Consider the following 19,379-nt stretch of genomic DNA (forward strand, 5'->3'; position numbering starts at 1 on the left):
GTAGCGTTAATAATGTTCGGATATAATTAACGTTTTGTGTATGACATTTACAGCATGCCTAATTCCAGGAGCAAATCTAGAGTTTCTAATGTTTGAAAATATTAATGTTTGTTTATGGACTCCATCGCATGGCCCCATTCGCCTAAACTCATGACAACCAATTACACAAGGAATGTCAATTTCTTATAAACTTATGAGCGTGTAATCAGCTTCTTATAAACATGTAATTTTATAAACGTGTAATCAGCTTCGTATCAACGTGTAATCAGCTTCGTATAAACGTGTAATCTTATGAACGTGTAATCAACTTCTTATAAACGTGTTATCTTATAAACGTGTAATCAGCTTTTATAAATCCGTGAGCCTACTGATTAGTATTGACAAGTTCAGTATTTACAAGTACTTAATCGTAGATCTTGATAGTCAAGACAACAACTTGATCATTTGATTAAAAAGCTTAAACTCAGAATGCATGCTAAAATTTCTGATCAACCTTTTTAGCATAATATTAAATATATAGAGTTAAGTGCACACATGTAAGAATATGTTTGTGTATGAAATTAACTGCATGGCCAGAAAATTGGCAACGGATAACACTCTGTAGTGTGTTAAGAACTTGATTAATTGTCGAGCCACTTGAACCATAATGTGCAGATACAGTGTGTGCTGAAATAAAAATTACCTATTGATTGCTTTGAGCATACAGTCAATGTTATATTTATCTTGAAGAACTACAGCTTCCTACGTATAATTGTCGCCAGTTGCTTTGTATAACAGTTTGGCGGGGGAAAGTATTTTCAAATTTGGTCATGGAGTTATGAGTAGGATGAGCAGGGAAAAGAGTAGGATGAGCAGGGAAAAGAGTAGGATGAGCACGGAAAAGAGTAGGATGAGCACGGAAAAGAGTAGGATGAGCACGGAATAGAGTAGGATGATGTTTTAATGAGAAATGACGTCAATAAAGCAATAATGTCATAACGTATGTACTTTCTGCAGTTGTATATTTCTTTGTTTGTGTTGTCTTATCAATCGGAAAAGCTAACTCTCAGTCATAAAATTAGTGCTTGAACACGCCCTCTAAATAACCCCCGTAAACTGGTCGTAAATGAAACAGTCATCCTCGATTTTGTAAACAAATCCGGCACGGAGGTACAACTAGGGTTCGGTGCATTCCTATACAGACAGCGTTAAAGGGGCACCGTTTTTCCCGTCGAATGCCAATCCCCCCACCCCCTCAACACCCCCCCCCCACAAAGTGGTTTCTCACACGCCCGCAAAAAGACGACCACGTTACGATTGAATTTTTAACTATGGATAGGCTATAGCTTGGTTTTGGGGTCGTTCTAGTCCTAAATATTACAAAATGCACAGTTGTAAAGGATGGTTGTGCTATTCCGATACACTAGCTCAATCGGGCACTTTCCAGGCCGTAATTCCCTTTAAAACCACATGCCCGCACGTTTTGGTATGGCTTTATACCACTGAATCCATTTCTTATTGTACGCGCATCTGCTGACTATAGAGCCTAATCGATAATTTAGCCGTCACGGATTAAGAAAACTTGAGCGCTATCTGATCGGACGGCCGTAATGTATACAGTAGGGTGCATGTGTACTAGCATTTGCTCTGGCTGATGCCAAACCCTTCCCTTTTCTACGATCACCGCGCACAGACATATATTTTTACTTGGATGATTCTGGTGGCAGTGTAGAAGAGTGCCATTGGTATTGTATCGATTAACAAGAGGAATATAGGCGCACGGACGGAGTTATTTATTTGCTCCAGGATCGGTGCGATCATTGAGGGGTGATCGACCACCGGTCTCCGTACAGACGCATGGATTATGGATCGTGGATTTATCATATACCCCCATGGCCGACACAGGTTGTACCCTGCAAATATGCTGCGGTGAGTGTTTGTTTATACCTTGGAAAACGCAACGTGCACAATAGCCATAAACCCAATAAAAATGACTTTAAAATAAGTCTTCAAATAGACAATCGTACTCGTTTCAGTCTGATCAACGCAACATTCATTTTTGCCATCTATCGCTGCTTTCTGCTGTCGAGCATTCGGAAATCCAATTACTTTTTGTATCGATCGGATTAACTTCGTAACAATTCTAGTGCGCTGACTTGGCACGCGCCCTCTCCCGTCTATTGTTGGGGGATTAAAGATCCGACCAGCTGGTCGTTCACAGGGACTAACGTATGAAACTCATATTCGGGCTAAGATCCAAAAGAAACATAAAAATATATATATTTTTTTCCATACCTTATGCAATCTTTCCCATAGAATTGGTCAAACTGTACCCGGTTCCTTATACCCACACCTGTTCCCTATTCATCCCATCCATTCATTAGGTTAAACTGTGTTGAAAATTTCCACATCCCTTAATTCATATTTATATCTACATATTTCCATATTTCCATATTTATGTGACCTTTACATATTTCTATGCCCAAGGTCAAACCGTACCAAGAAGTCCCCCTACACTACTGCTGAGAAGGGTGTGGAGTGGATTGAGAGCCGGTTGGATTGCTGGGCAGAGGATGAAAAGATGATGGACGGTGCCTCTTTCCCCGCACCGACCGCATTCTGAAGGAATTTCTGGATTGAGGCGATGAAGGACCGTGAGGGAAGGAAGAACATTGTAGAGAAGTTTTGAACGTCACCCTCTTTCTTTGAGGTAGGTGGTTTGTAGATCAGTTTCCACTGAATGGGGTGAGATTCTTCAAAGAATCCAATACGATGCCAGTGTGTGAGAATAGCAGGTGGAAGAGAGTTGACGTGCTGGTTTAGAATGCCGTATAGGTGTTTCGATGGGAGAGAGAGTCCGTTTAAATCAGGAGAGATGAGGCAGTAGAAATCAAGTTCTTGAAGAGGAGGGGCGGTGCGTAGAAGATCGGGAGAGGCGAGACTGCCAGAATGGTTGAAGATAGCAGGAAACTTGAAGATGACAGAACGGTGAAGATGGTGCAGTTCCATTTAGATGAGCCGGAGCGATGGTGGGCGTGGTTGAAGGGGTTTCATTGCTAGCTCTTCAGCATCCAGCCAACAACCACTGTTGGGGTCTACAAGTTGCTTGACGGTTTTGGTCCCCCGCGCCAAGAGACGTACGGGAGGGGTGTTCTCGTCAGCGGTGTGAGAAAGGAGGAGACGTCGAGGGGAAGGTTGATAACATGGCTGATATAATCTGGTGGTATGACTAATCGAGCTCCGGAGGCCGTCCAAGCACGCATGAGCTCGCTGTAGAAGCAGGTAAGGCTAGTTTGAAATTTGGGGTTGATGTTTAAAAGGAAGAGGCCGAAACTAAAGTTAAGTTTTTTGTACTGTCGGAGAAAATTATCTACCATAATGTAGGCGGGAAGACAACAGTGACTGAGGTAGCGTTGGATAACGGAAAAGCGAAAAGTGAGTATGCGTGCTTGGAGGCAGGTAAGACCTAATCCCCCTTTGTCGGGTTCTGAAAAAAAAAATTGTTTAGTAAGAAGGTGTCTTTTATTTGACAAGACGAAATTGACTAGCATTTCTTGAAGCTTAGAGAAGGTGGTAACTTTTGCCTTCTTCCTTCAGTGTTAGAAACCTTTTCTTTGTCACGTATCTCTCTTCTCTAAAACTCTTCCATTGGCGACGGATCAACCCGACCTTGGAAATTCCTAGTTTTTGAGCAAAATCCATATATCTATTTCGTGAAAAAAATTGTTGGGTACCAAAAAGGTATACCCGCGCGAGTCGGTGGGCATTCCCTGTGGGTTACCTCCTATTGTTCCGGTACCCCATAAGGCAGTGTTTATACGTTCACATAAGCGGGCGGCGAGAATAAATGTTTGGCAGCTGTTTACGGTGCTGACGGCTAATGACAAACGCATTGACCATGCCTTCTAGAATCGTGGTTGCATGTACAAATCGGTTTGACAAAACTGAATTAATTTGTTTACAAAGGTTTCGATGCTTGAATTTTACTACAGTTAGTATTACAAAGGGTAATATAATTATTATTAACAGGTGCAGATCGGGGGGGGGGGGGTCACTGTCTTTCAATTTTGTTCTCCATAGAAATTCCTAGAGAAATAATGAACCCCCCCCCGCTCTTACACCCCAAACAAAAACAGTTTTATTGGTATTTAGGGGCGGAATCCAGGGCTGGTACCATATTTCAATAGGGGGCGCTGTTCAAATTTGACGATTATTAACACTAGATTACAGAATGGTGTACCGTATTTTGAACTAGCGGACATTATATCAGAATATTTTTTTTTTGGGGGGGGGGGTTGACTTACTTTTTAGGAATTTGTATGATAATTTTTTTTTGGACAGAGCTGGGAGGGAGGGTGACCCCGCCCCCCGCCAAAAAAAACCCTCTGGATCCGCGCCTGGTATAAATGTACGCCTGTGCACAAAATCCAGACGGAGCCTCCTGGGTTACGGGTTGATGATGTTAATAATTATCGGATTGGAACAGCGCCCCCATTGAAAGTATGCTACGAGCCCCACCACCACCTATAGATTTTGCGGAGCCAAGTGTCTAGACAAAAAAAGCCTCTCCACATTTGGATATTGATTCGCTGATGAAAACCCCCTCAATAAAATCCTGGATCTGCCCCTGTTTTATCACTGAAAATCGCATGCAAGTTTTCGTTTCTGGAATTGCGGGAGGGGTGTTTATTTGGTTGTGTCATTTCTGACCCCGTTTTTTTTGCCCAATTATAAACATTCAGCCTTGCACACAAGCAAGAAGCAATATTTCTTTCAATAGAAAAATATATTTAGCAAGGTGTCAGCAAAATTATGAATGAAAGGGTGCTCTCTTGTACTAACTCATATCATGTGACGTCATTTTAAATATGCACTATTTAAAGCATTTAGCTAAAGAACTACAAGGCCAGTGAGTTGAAACGTGGTACGTACATAGTCAGGTATATGCCATAGATAACCATTGAGGTGATGCTATCACGACGTCATCATAGGATTTTTTCATTGATTTTGGAATTGTGTTTTCTCTCATCCATATATCTCACGAACGAAACATGCTACACTCAAAATTATTTTTAAAGTGTAACGTCATTATGACGTCATCTTAAATGCATTTTTTAAAGCACACATTAGGGAATGTCCATTTGTCTTAAAACTTGGTGGGTAGTTAGATTATGTGGTTGGTATGCATAAACATGGAATGACGTCCTGATGACGTGATTATTTAATTTTAAGTTTTTTTTCTACTGATAAAAAAAGTGATAGAAGTGTTACATTCTTCAGTATTTATCATTCTGAACACTGTATAGTATCTTTCCATTGTATAGAATCATTCCGAAATATATTTTTGGACCTTCTTTCAAAATTAATCTTAAATATTCAAATTTTGCGGAAAAGTCAATTGCCATTGTGGAAAATAAAAAATTAAATTTTTTTCACCTCAATTATATGTCGGGTTGACAGCAATGACACATACTTACTTTTTACGAGGGAATAATTCCTGCTTTTTCAATAGTTGAACTCTTGCGACACAAAAGAAGGGAAAGTAAATTTTATTTTTTATCAGCGAAAGCTTTGTTTTGGTTTCTGGAATAGCGGGAGTGTTGTTTGCTGGACTGTTTTGTTCTGACTCCCATTTTTTAATCTCATCAAAAACACTCAGCCATGCACACAAGGAAGTAGTTATATTTAATTTATTCACTTGCGATACTAGAACTCAAAATAAATATTCGTTTGTCTTAAACGGTCAATTTTTACTTTGGGGTTCAGGATATAATATAAATATTACGTTGATTTAAATTACAGCATGGTTGCATAAATATTCAACACAAGCTCTTTATTTCCCAGTCACCTTTATGATGACTGGGTTTTAACTAAAAACATTCATACCATTCTAAAATCCAAAAACCTTTCTTTGATGCACGGGAAAATCAAGGTATCAATATTGCATCAAGTCACTTGATAATATTTCAGACAGAATACAATCTAAAACGGTTTAATAGAATAATTTGTCATTTTCAGGAATAAGCTCAGAAAATTGTGGCGTTAAGAAACATTACTTCTGTGGGTATGATATGCCACAAGAGCAGTAGCGTATCCAGCTTTAAACCGGGGGGGGGGGGGGGGGACCGCACATCCGCGCCGAAATGTAAACATGATTTTTTTCTCCGGACACTTGGCCTCCGTAAAATCAAAAGGGCGGGGGGGGGGGGGGCTAGTTCCCACCTTTCAAATGGAGGCGCTTTTCAAAAACTGACCATTATCATGCATACTGCAAATTATATACCCATTTTCACGGCGCATTGTAATGTTTGATTGAGTCGGTTTTCTTTTTTGGGATTGATGTTAGAACTCTCAAACCATTTATTGAAATAATTGCTGAACAAAAATTTTGTGAAAAAAATCTGCCGCGGGGGGCAGAGTGCTCCCTCTGCCCCCTCTGAATACGCCACTGTACAAGAGTACAAGAAAGCGAGGCTTCGGCTGAAACTTATCGGCAAGTGGTGGCATCGAGAACTGTATTTAGTCCTGTTGATTCAGTTCTGTTGGTGGCTATAGTTTTGGCGTGTTATTTTTTGGTGAGTGCCTGTTGGTGGGAGGGGGGAGTTCTCGATATTTTCCTTTTGTTCCTGTTTACGGCCCTTTTTTTTTTTTTTGAATTTCATTCCATTTCATGTTTTTTAATATTGATTTTTATCCTAACATTTGTAATTTTACCTTAATTGTAATCACGGGTATGGATGAACAAATCATCTGATGACAGTTGTTATGCTTTGTTCATTCCTTGACAGCCCCTGCTTACATTTTAGATTGCATCCTTTAACTTAATGTCAAAATATCTAAAATTAAATTAAAATTAACTGACGCGACGCAAAGCTACTGCGGACTGCACCACTGCAAATGTTAGAAATTTCCATAAACTGGTCCGGGACCTCCCCACGATCTAGCGACGTCGCTAGATTGTGCTACGGTCGCTCGATCGAGCAATGATGACGTCTATTACGTCACGAATGATGGCGATGACGTCATTGTTTGGTTGTTTTTTTTATAGCTCCTACCTCCAGTGAACGGCCGGGATCGGAAATGGCCGCCACGGCAGCAAATGTTAGACTTCCTAGTCCTCCAAGTATCTGTTGCACACTGCAAAAATCAATTTGCGAAAGAAATAGCTTTGTCTAAGCTTTTTAAAGTATGTAAAAGGTTCTGATAACTGTCTTTATCATGATTTTCTTGTGCAAATTGCATGATTTTGTGTGAGTTTTCCCAGAATAGCTGTCTAGAGTGGGTTTAGACTAGCTGCCAGTCCCTCTTTGTCTCATTCCATTTTTGCTCTACATGCTCTACAGTCTCCTCCTTTTTGCCAGTTGTTCTGTTACATGTGCTGGAGTATTTGTTTCTAAATCTGTTTAAAGCAGTATCCAGCCTTCTTCTGATGATAATCATCATTGTTTTATTTGACTCAACAAAAGCAATGCACTAAAAACAAATATCAAAATCAGAATAAAAAAGGATGGCACACTGGATTGGATTTGTTTGGTTCTTGCTATTTTTTTTTGTTGTACCATGGTTCAATAATTAAGTCGATAGATTAATGAAAATAATAAATAAGTTACAAACACAGGCACGAGATTACCCCCCCCCCCACAAAAAAGGAAAATAAATTTTAACAAAAACCCCAACAATATTAAAATATCCCTCCCCTCGCAGCTATATTCCCCTCCCTACCCCATTTTTAATGCAAGTAAATTGTTATTTATTTATTTCTTGTTTTTTTTTCTTCATTTCAGAGGGCAAATCGTAATTACACTGATGTAACAATGCCCAAGGTAAAAGGGAAAGCTGGTTTTTCTCCACTGTGTGCTCATCGTAACCTGCAAGCACAATGGTTCTGTGCTCAACAATCAACTAATAATACATCTGTATATGTTCGTCCATGTACAAACACCATCTTCTGGTTGTCGCAGCCTGGTCCGAAGAAAGTCAAGATGAAACTGTTGTCACCTCCTCGCTATGATGTCCCTGAAATAAACAGTTATGTAAAATGTTGAGAAGGCTGTCGAAAAGAAGATTTTCAGAAGTTGTGGGCGCGGCAGACTCTGCTGTGTTGAGGTGGAACTGCAACAAGGATCCTCTTCAGGCGATCACATGTCACACCTTTACCAAAAAACAAAAAAATATACATAAATAAAAAATGTACATGTACTTGCAAAGAGGGGTAGGGAGGGGAATATTATTTTAATATTCCTTCCCCCCCCTTTTTTTTTTAGGGGGGGGGGGGTAAATCTGGTGTCTCTGTTACTTATTTAGTATTATTCATTAATCTATTTACCTAATTATTGAACCATGGCACAATTTAAAAAAATAGTGAAAAAAACATTCTGGGAAAACTCACACAAAATCATGCAATTTGCACAAGAAAATCATGATAAAGACAGTTATCAGAACCTTTTACATACTTTAAAAAGCTTAAACAAACATATTTCTTTCGCAAATTGATTTTTGCAGTGTGCAACAGATACTTGGAGGACTAGGAACCAGTCTAACATTTGCTGCCGCGGCGGCGATTCCCGTTGCAATTTTGACAAAACAGTTACACACAAATTCGGAGGGCTAGATTGGAAATGTCAGACGTTAAACATAACTTTTCCATCGGGGGATCGAAAAAGACATTGCAAATCAACATTTACATACATACCGTAAGTTTCGGAAATTCCCCATTTATTTGAAAGAGCGTTTTTTCGTCAGCCGAACTCGCCGACTTCGCGCAAGGACGTTCACGGAGCTATAAAAAACATAACTAAAGAATGACGTCATTGTCCTCGTTAGTCACGTGAATTGACGTCATCGTCGCTCGATCTAGCGGCGTACATTCAATCCAGCGACGTCGCTAGATCGGACCGGATAAACGACCACCATTCATTTCTGCGTTCAGTGTGTGTGACAGAATTGAAAATATCCACGGCAGAGATCTTGATTTTATATTTGTTTTTTTTCGTTGTGTATAACTCACGAGCGAAACATGATAAATTTACAAATCCGTTTGTAAGAGGTTTGGATGGTCAAAGATATATGTACAACATCCTTGAGGAGAAAATATGTGACGTCGTCGTGACATCATCCAAAATGCGATTGATATTTTTTTTGAAAGGGAGGGAATATTCGATTGTCTTAACATCTGGAGGGTAGTTCGATTACGTAAATATTATGCATAGTATGGAACGAAGTCACAATGACTATTTACGAAGGAAAACATCCTGCTGTTTTTAATATTTGAACTTTGTGACACAATCGAAGGGAAATTCAAGTTATTTTTTATCAGCGAAAATATTTGTTTCGTTTTGGAATGACAGGAACGTTGTTTAGTTGTGTTTTTGTCCGCCTCCCTTTCTTTGTGTTAGCATGATAATAAACATTCAGCCGTGCTTACAAGAAAGCAATAATATTTGTTTTAATGGATTTTCTGTTTCTATTTTAAGCAATGTGACAGCAAAATAGTGCATAAAAGGGTACTCTCGTTTGCCAACTCACTAAACCATCTCTGGACCACTGTTATGCAAAGCGTATGTTCGTAGGACAATGGCGTCTCTCAGCTTCATGATCACTGTGGTATGGATGGCTTGATTTGCACAAGGTAGGTAGATTTTGTTCTTTTTAGATTTGGGGAAATCCTTGCCGTTCACTATCTACAAGCCTTTTCTAAACGGTAGTGTTTTTGTGAAACTTCTTTTCGCCAAAAAATTAGTGAAATTACTTTCCCACATTTTTTTAAAGTTATGGTTGAATTAAAAAATACCTCTCCAATGTATAAGGGTAGGTAACACAATAATAAGACAGGAGTATCATTAAAATCCCCAAAATGTTCGTAGGCACCAGCAATTTTTATTGTAATGAGGACCCTCTTGTTGTTACATTACGTGTCGGATATTTACTGCATTACGGGTCGATATTTCATTACAAAACAATTTTTGTAACATTATGGGTCGATAAATATATAACGGGTCATAACATTCGCCCAAAATTAAACGCCAATGGGTTCATTTCAGCTGTTTGAGCACAAAATTACTAAAGCGCCTGGGCCGAATAGTAATCCATCCGGGCGAAATAGTGGGCCGGGATGGTTTTATAAAAACAGGTGCAGTACACTTGTAAAAACATGCGCTGAACACAATGTAATCGGTTTCGAAATGGCGGCTCCTGAAACGACCTTATATTTCACTAAAAGGACCAACAAATTAATTTTAAACACGGCGTTTATAGCTTTGCTGATATATATTCTTGATTATAAAGCAAACTTGATTACTAGAAATTTCGTGTCGTGAATCTAAGGATCTAGTTCCAATTAAGTATCTCCCTTTGACGCATGGATTATGGGCTTTTGAGATATGTTTTCAAGCTTTCGTCTGAATCGCGGGCTAAACCGCAGGCTGAATCGCCTGTTGAATCGCAGGATAAATTTTGATAGGTAATCCTCGGCCTGCTACATGTATTATCAAGCGTCGAGTCGTTAGCGAATCATCAAGTCAGGGAACCAGACTACCACGAAAAATCGACTAGTCTATTGCTCGAACTTGCGGCGCGCGGAGATCAGTTTTGGCGGGCCGGGCACGCCATGCCCGTATGTGTCGTGCCAATAAATGAATATTTAAAACATAGGCGTGTCCTACTTTTGGTAGTTTTTCATTGTTGTTTTCAGAAAACCATTATTTATAATCACAGTTCGCACCCAACTTATTATTAAGAAATAATGCGTGTGGCACAAGAATATTTGTAAGGAGAATCACACCGGAGAAAAGCACTGTGGTCACTTGGCAATCATTTATTCGCTTGAAACAGTCCAACAAGCATGGTTTAACAATCACATGTACAATTTAACTGCTACCAGTTCTAATAATTAACAGGTCCATGTAACTACCAGCATGGCTTAATAAACTTCCATTTACCACTTACATGCTAATGGTTATAACCATTCCAATACTACGGATATCCCTACACCTAGAAGCGCAATTAATTGCTTCACCCAGGTCCCAAGGGACTATACGGCTATCCCTACACTAATTTAGAAGTGCAATCGCTTCTCACAAGTCCCAATGGACTACGGAAATCCATCACGTTAGAAGAGCAATCACTTCTCAAAAGTCCCAAAGTCTCAAAAGTCTCTCCCTGGGCTAAAACCATCCAAACACCCATACCTCCATTCCTCTTTTTTTTTTTTTTTTGGTGTGGCCTGATGACCCAGTTGTGGCCGACTTTTACTTCACTGGAGACAATAAGAAACCTATAAGACATGTGATCAGCTAATTACTGTTTCTCCACTAAATCTTTAAATAAACCTGAAATCTATTAACTTATCAATTCTGCACATTACCCAATAATTTGGATCGTGTTGGTCCTTATATGTTACAGCATACTGTGGATAATTATTAACACAAACAATAATTTGCTTTAACTAATTTGCCAACTTGACAATGCTGCGTGTCTGGGACTAATGATACATTCGCATCAGTTGAAAATCTACATAATGTTTTCCATTCTTTTCACTTTCCCATTGTGACAGCCATAATTCTCGGGTAGCCAATCGTGATAGTAGCCGGCTACGAAAACTCGAAACTCGTTGAGAAAAATGAGAACGTTTGGCCCCAAGCTTGCTATCTCATGCCAACCTGATAATTGGATTCCCATTTACAGACTGTATAACGACGTTACTTCTCGTATTACCTTTTTTATGTCTAATTTAATTGGGGGTCCTTTCAGTGTTGCGGCAAATGCAAAGTGCAGTTCACGCCACAACCAGAACGCCTTACAATCTTAAATCCGGAACGTGGAGAAACCAACTATATCTGCTAATTCATCGAAGGCGCTCAACTGCATGAGATGTTGTTTATAGTGTGGGGAAATGATTATTTGGGGTGCATGTTGTGCTAAACTTTTGTTAATTCCCGTGCGCTAATAATAGACCGTGCACCTGGGGCCCACTGGCAGGGGTCATGGGTCAAAGAGCGAGACGCGCTGACAAGTTGTTACAAATGTATACATTGGTGGGGGTACGGGTATGGAAAATGCAAGGCAGAAGATTTGAGAGTGTGAGCTGTGTTTTCGTCGATGGTTGATGGAATAAAAAGAGGAGCAGTTTCCTCCAAGTTAAAAGAGTTGAGCTGACTGGAGAACCCCTTGCCTAGCTTCTTCCTTTACCGGAGACACATATGCCTTTGGGCCGGGCGAAATATTAATCATAATACCGCTACAAATGGTAACACATACGGGGTGTACATGAAGTCAGACACTCGGATGGTTTCAAGCGCAGCAAGGGCCTTGACTCGACCACCACGACCAGTGCAGTGCAGGCGGGACTAGCTTGACGTGGACCTGATGCCGGGGATACAGCCAAGTTAACGGAGGGACGGTTCGGGACCAAGTGGAGTGTGCAGAGCTGAAGGGGACGGCTGGAGGCCTCGAGATAGAACGCCGTAGTGAAACAACGGACGAACGGCGTGCGTAACTGCAAGCTTGGCATGGGGCCCGAGTAGCAGGGAACGGCTGGCTGTACTACCGATACCCGGAGCCTCGGAGGAGTAGCATCGGACGGACGGTTCGGGAGCAAGCAGAGGACTCCGTGGAGGAACAACGGCCTTGAACTGTGCAAGGACAGTGACGTTTCGTCAACTTTCAGTTCTGAACTTACAAGTGTACGATTGACACAGGTAGCCTTGTCTGGTGTGTTTACTTAAGGAATCGATTTCTTGGATACATTTTGATACTTTATTGAGTTATAATAGTGTAGGCCTAGGACGGTTAATATACTAGTGAAAGGAAAGGGGTTGTTAAGTTATATAGTGCCCTTGGTGTTCTGCTGGGAATAACAAAATTAACATGGCTACGGCTGAAGCACACTTGGTTGCAAGGTTGGTGTCTGGGCTTACGGATGCTCTGCAGGGGGCCAAACCAAAAAGTATTGCACAACGTCCTATCAAACTTTCAAAATTCAATGGGAAACCTGTTAAGGTGGGGGATTTGGCAATAGACGATTGGTTAGATGAAGTTGATGCTTATTTGCAGCAATGCAAAATTCCCGTTGAAGAACAGGCGAAAGTTGTGGTCAGCCATTTGTCGGGTACGGCCCGGCAGGAAGTTAAGTGTCACCCAGAGAGTGTCCGTAATGACATAAAGGCAATCAAGAAAGTACTGGGGCACAACTTTGGGGAAATACAAACAGTTCAAGGGCTTCAAAAGGCTCTATTCGAACGTCACCAGCAGGAGGAGGAGTCTCTTATGGACTTCTCCAGGGCCCTAATTCGGATACATGATACAGTTCTAGAGGTTGCATCGGAAGAGGAAAAGGGGTCGCTACTGGCTTTGAGGGATCGAGTACTCATTGGGCAATTTGTATCGGGGGCGCGGAACCAGACATTGCGTCTGGAACTGCGGCGCTTAGAGCTCGAAAAACCGAATCAAAAATTCAGTGAATTGCGCGATGCTGCTAGAGAACTTTTTCGCGATCTAGAAAAAGTACAGAAATCAAGGCGCAGTCATGTAAACACGGTCCTAGCCGAACATGCCGGTAGCGCACTGGAAAACTGTCAAGGCATAGGCCATTGTGATCCAACGAGCGGTAGTGTTAACACTGCAAGTGCAGAAGTTAACGCTGTTGGTGGCACGGCACTACAGAATGTGCTTCAGTAGCAACAGGAGTTACTTAAGTGCATGCAACAACAACAAGAACAGATCGGAAAACAACAGGAATAAAATAACTACGTTACTTCAGCGCGTACTAGACAGGGATAATTCATCAAGTGGGCGTGACAGCGCTGCTCAATTCGGGCCTGCACCAAAAGATCGGTCCCAGTTCTTGTGTGTTTACTGTCGCCGGCCAGGGCACATTCGTGCTGACTGTCGACTACGGATCGCGCGCGAACAAGCAATCGAATCTCAAGGGAATGAGGCACAACAAAACAATGGGCAATCGCAACTGACACATGAGGCAGCGGTAAACTAGCACTCTCCACAACTAAGGGCCAAGTTGTGGAAAGGGAACAAACAAAGGCCTCACCCAAAAAGGAACCAGTAGGGAAAGAGCAGTCACCGGAGGCCTCGGCCGACAATCTTTTAGCCAGGTTAGTGAGAGAAAGCCCCAAGGCTTGTATTATCCTTGCAGGTGTCTCTACAACGTGTTTGTTAGACACTGGGGCGGAGGCTTCCCTGATTAGCTCTTCATTTTATAAGAGAACCATTGAGGGCAAAATCAAAGGAATTGATTCCCTTGGGTATGATATTCATGTATCGGGTGCAGGCGGCGAGTCAATACCGATTGAGGGGTACATACAGGTTCCACTGTGCGTCCATAACCTTAAGTTTATGCCCACTTTCTTGTTGTTGATGATTCCTTTGGGGGTGGGGCATGGAATTGGAGTCGCTGTCCTGTGTTGCTGGGTTGCAACAATTTGCATTTGTTGAAGGATTTGGTTATACAACCTGCAAGTGATGATGCAGACGCGTGGGATATGACATTGCGTTGGTATCGCACGGCTCATGTGGGGAAACCTGCAATGGGATTAGGCAATGTTGGACAAGCCCCTGCCCGCACGGGCAGATGTCCAACACCCGTCCTGCCAAATGAGGTTCGAAGCCTTGTTTGCTACATTCCCGCACCACCAGATAGAATTGAGGGCAAGACCGTAGTCGTTGAGGGTTTAAATGGCGGTCAAGACCGAGGTGGAGGGTTAGGGGAGTCATGCAGAGTGTATGACACCTGTGAGGTTACAGGGGGAAAAGTGGTACACGTCCCTGTTGCAAATGCTGGGATGAGAGCAGTAACAATACCTCCTCACACAAAGTTGGCAACCGTAACCACGGTTGCACCCACAGTAGATCTGGGGCTGGAGGAGAAATCTGATGGGTTACATGTTTCAGTGAATCGGGTATTGTCGAATTGCGCTGGCGAAACGGGTTGTGAAATCCCCGTCGGAGCACAGGGTGGGGAAGGGGTTAAACCCCTGACCGTGAAACTTATGTTTTTGGTGATGGTTCGCAATATACATTGCCACCTGGGTTGGATTTGAGTTCTAGTCTCTTGAGCAGAGAAGATAGAGACATTGTTGTTCGGTTGATATAGAAACATGACTCTGTATTCTCCAAGCACCAGTTTGATGTAGGGTCATGTGATAAGGTGCTGCATAAGATCCATACTACAGACGAAGTGCCTATAAGCCAGCCTTATAGGAGGATCCCTCCCCACTGTCTTGGAGAGGTGCGTGACATGATACAGAAGTTGCTAGACATGGGGATTGTCCGCAAAAGTTGCAGCCCTTACGCCAGTCCCATAGTGCTGGTGCGTAAGAAGGACGGATCCTTCTGTCCGTGCGTGGATTATAGGAAACTGAATGCGCGCACTTGTGCGAGACTCCTTCCCGTTACCGCGGATAGAGGAGTCGCTGGAAGCTTTGCGAGGGGCTTGCTACTTCTCTTCCCTTGACTTAGGCATGGATACCATCAGGTGTTGATGGATCCGAGCTCGGTATGTAAGACAGCATTCAGGGTCCCATTTGGGCTATTCGAATTTACTCGGATGCCTTTCGGCTTGGCCAATGCGTCAAGTACTTTCCAAAGGGTGATGGAAATGTGCGTGGGGGATTTGAACCTGACTCAGCTGTTAGTGTATTTAGATGACATACTGGTGTTCTCCCCTAACCTGAAGGATCATCTGTCTAGACTAGAAGAGGTGCTCACGCGCATATCTGAATTTGGACTAAAGATCAAAGGCCAAAAGTGTCAGTTGTTTCAACATCAGGTACGATACCTGGGCCACATTGTAAGCGCCGAGGGTGCGTCCGTAGATGATGAGCAAATCCAACGGATAAAAGAGTGGCCTGTTCCAAAAACAGCAGAGCATTTGCGTTCATTTTTGGGTCTCGCTGGCTACTATCACCGCTTTGTACCACAGTTCGCGAAAATAGCAGCGCCACTACATGCCATGTTGCTGCCTATTGTAAGCACTGTAGGTAAGGGAAGAGCAATCCGGAAGGCTGCAGCATATTTGTGGAACGCGGAGGCCCAGGCATCGTTTGATACTTTGAAACAAGCCTTGACGCGAGCACCAGTACTGGCTTACCCAGACTTTTCATCTCCAATCATCCTGGAGGTGGATGCATCACTCAAAGGGTTAGGGGCATGCCTGGCACAAGTAGGGGAGGACGGGGAGAAGCACCCAATAGCCTATGCTAGCAGGGGATTGCGGGGAGCGGAGGCCAAATATCCGGATTATAGCTCCTTCAAGTTGGAGTTATTAGCCTTGAAGTGGGCGGTGGTTGACAAATTTCGGGACCATCTGTTGGGGGTGCCGTTCACTGTCCTAACAATCCGTTAGCTCACATCAACACAGCCAAACTAGGTGCATGCGAGATGCGATGGGTGGCCCAATTGGCCTCATTTGACTTTGAAGTGAAATTCCGGTCTGGTCGGAGTAATCGCTGCGCCGATGCACTGAGCCGCTATCCTGGGAATGTTTCCTCCGAGGTGAAGGGGGTGGTGCAGCAAGTTTCTCACACGAGTACTGTTCCATTACGTGCTGAGATAAATATGATCAGTCCTACGTGGCCAGCAACTGAAGCGCAGTCTGGTGGTGGGCCTCCTGGGTTGTTCCCCTCGTGGTCGGCGGAGCAGCTCGCAGCGTTGCAAAGGCAAGACACAGACCTGGGAATTGTGTGGGAACGCTGGGAGCAAAATGCAGTGCCGGGCGAAGTTGCATCAGATGGCAAGCGCGGTGCGCGAGATCTGAAGCTCTGGCTCTGGCAGTGGCCACGATTCGTGGTCCGCGAAGGCGTGCTGCATAGAAAAGTCCAAGACCCACTGCACGGTGAAGTGTTTCAGATACTTTTGCCGCAAGTTCTTCAAACGCGTGCGGTTGAGGGTTGTCACGATGGTTGGGGGCACCAGGGGGTAGCCCGCACTTGCTCGCTGCTTAGGAGACGTGTTTACTGGCCGCGTATGACTGCAACAGTGCGACGGCATATTGCTCACTGTCAGCGTTGCATAACTGCTAAGGTGGCTCAGCCTCAACCAAGAGCTCCAATGAGACACTTAATGGCTTTTCGGCCATTAGAGGTTCTTGCAATCGACTTTGTCAAGGTAGACAAGGGACGTGGGGGGTATGAGGATGTTTTAGTCCTGACAGACGTGTACTTGAAATTCTCCCAGGCGGTACCGTGCAGGGATCAACATGCGGTAACGGTGGCCCGCGTTCTTCGCGACCATTGGTTCACAAAGTTTGGACTTCCAACGCGCTTGCACAGCGACCAGAGGCGGAATTTTGAAGGTAGTGTTATCAAAGAGCTATGTACCTTGTATGGGATCAGAAAATCACGCACTACTCCTTACCACCCGGAGGGAAATGCCCAGGCTGAAAGGTTTAATCGTACCCTCTTTGGGTTGATTAAGTCCATGGATGAGCACAGCCGGCACAAGTGGCCAGGTATGTTAGCCCATCTCGTGTTCGTGTATAATGCCACCCCACACAGTACTACAGGTATTGCCCCGTACACGCTCATGTTTGGACGTGAGCCGCTAATCCCATTAGATCAGATTCTCGGGCGTACAGATTCTGTATGGGATCAAGATTTTGTGAAGTCGCAGTCCAAACTGCTCGAACGCGCAGAGAACCTAGTTAGGGAGAGAACAGAGAATCGGGCCACGCGTAACAAAGCTATCCATGATTCAAGATGGAAAATATGCGAGTCGTTCAAGCCTGGCGCTGTTGAGAAAGCTAGACTTCAAGGGGAGGCACAAGTTGAAAAATGTATATCACGATGACACGTTCATTGTTACCTGGGTGAATCCAGAGGGGGACGTATGCCACATACGACCTTCACAGGGGGGAACCGAACGAACGGTGAATCGTAAACTCCTGAGATTGCATCCCTCTGAATTGCCAGATGGTAGTACAAGTAGTTTCGAGTCAGATGATGAGTTCACATCGGGATTAGATTTGGAACAGTGTGATGATGCAAAGGGGGTGAGGGATGGCGCCGACGAAGTAAGGGAACCACCCGGTCAGTCTCTTAACGTAACGTTACCTCTCAGAAGGTCAAAGCGGAACACCAGGGGTGTACATACCAATCCCTATCACTTGCCCCGTTCGTCAATTAAGTAATAGGTTTGGGGGTTTATCAACGGTTCAGGCTTTCCTGGTTGAAAAGACTCGGGGAATCCAGTTTTCACAGGGAAAACCTTGCCGTTTGTTGCCACCTGACATTTTGGGTTATAACCTAAAGTGTAGGTTGTATAAACTTAAGTGTTAATTTGATTCATTTTGCTTACACCAGATAGGCAAGGCTGTCGACCAAGTCGTCAGGACTTTATCTTCGGGAAGTTTTGGGGTTTCCAGTTCAAAGGAGAAAAAAGATCCTGACACCTGAAGAAGTAAATGATATCTGTACTGTGCTATTCGAAGTAGTTTAGCCGATTGAGTGATTTTTAACTAGTTAAGCATTGTTTGTAGTATATCTACGTTAGCACATTGTATATGCAATATGGCATTCGTCTTGTTTGGGCACAGCTTTGTGAGACGACTAGAAAACAGAAAGAGATTTGTACTTCAGATCGAGTTTCAGAATACCACAGTGTCTGTCCACTGCTTTGGGGAAGGAGGTCTGTCCCTTTCCCGTATCGAATCGAAAGGTAATCTGTACTATAATCGCCTTTGGGAGATGAACCCAAAAGTGTCAATAATTGATCTTGGGACAAATGACCTTTGCTCCAGGGAGTGTTGTGCGAGCGTCGTGTATCAAAAGCTGTGTCGGTTTATTACGGGATTGGCAAGAAATGGTATCAAACCGGAAGCAATTGTTTTCTTGCCAATTCTACCTCGTACTGGTGGTCTACGCCCCAATCAGATTGACCTGGAAACATTCAACAGTCGGGCTGAAGAATTAAACATGTTGATCGAAGGGGGTACATTCCTGGAGGATCGTTGGTGGCTCTGGAGCCACAGGGGGTTGAAGCACCCACGATACAACTTAGATGGTGTTCACATGAATAAATACGGGGAACATCAGTATAGGAGGACCCTTCGGCGACTTGTTGGATTTTTCCAGGCTCGCTTATGGTGAAGATCGACTTGCTGGTCTTGATTGAAAGAAGTTAAAGTTGTAGTTGCTTAACCATTGTAAAAATAAGAGGTTATTAAGGGAGTAGTATCATACCAAGCTTATTTCGGTTGACAACCACATTGCTGTTGTGTAAAAGGGGTGATAATCATTCACACGGGTTTAAAAATAAATTAAGGCTTACAAAAAAGGGAGGGCTAAAGAATTTGGATGGTTTGCTAATCCCAATTGGATCGTTGGAGCTTAATTTTAGTTACCACAAATTGAGCCGGGATTGCAGAACAATGGGTTCGATCTCCAGGGGAAAGA

The sequence above is a fragment of the Patiria miniata genome, unplaced genomic scaffold, assembly GCF_015706575.1.
Source record: "Patiria miniata isolate m_02_andy unplaced genomic scaffold, ASM1570657v1 HiC_scaffold_25, whole genome shotgun sequence".
NCBI lineage: Eukaryota > Metazoa > Echinodermata > Asteroidea > Valvatida > Asterinidae > Patiria > Patiria miniata.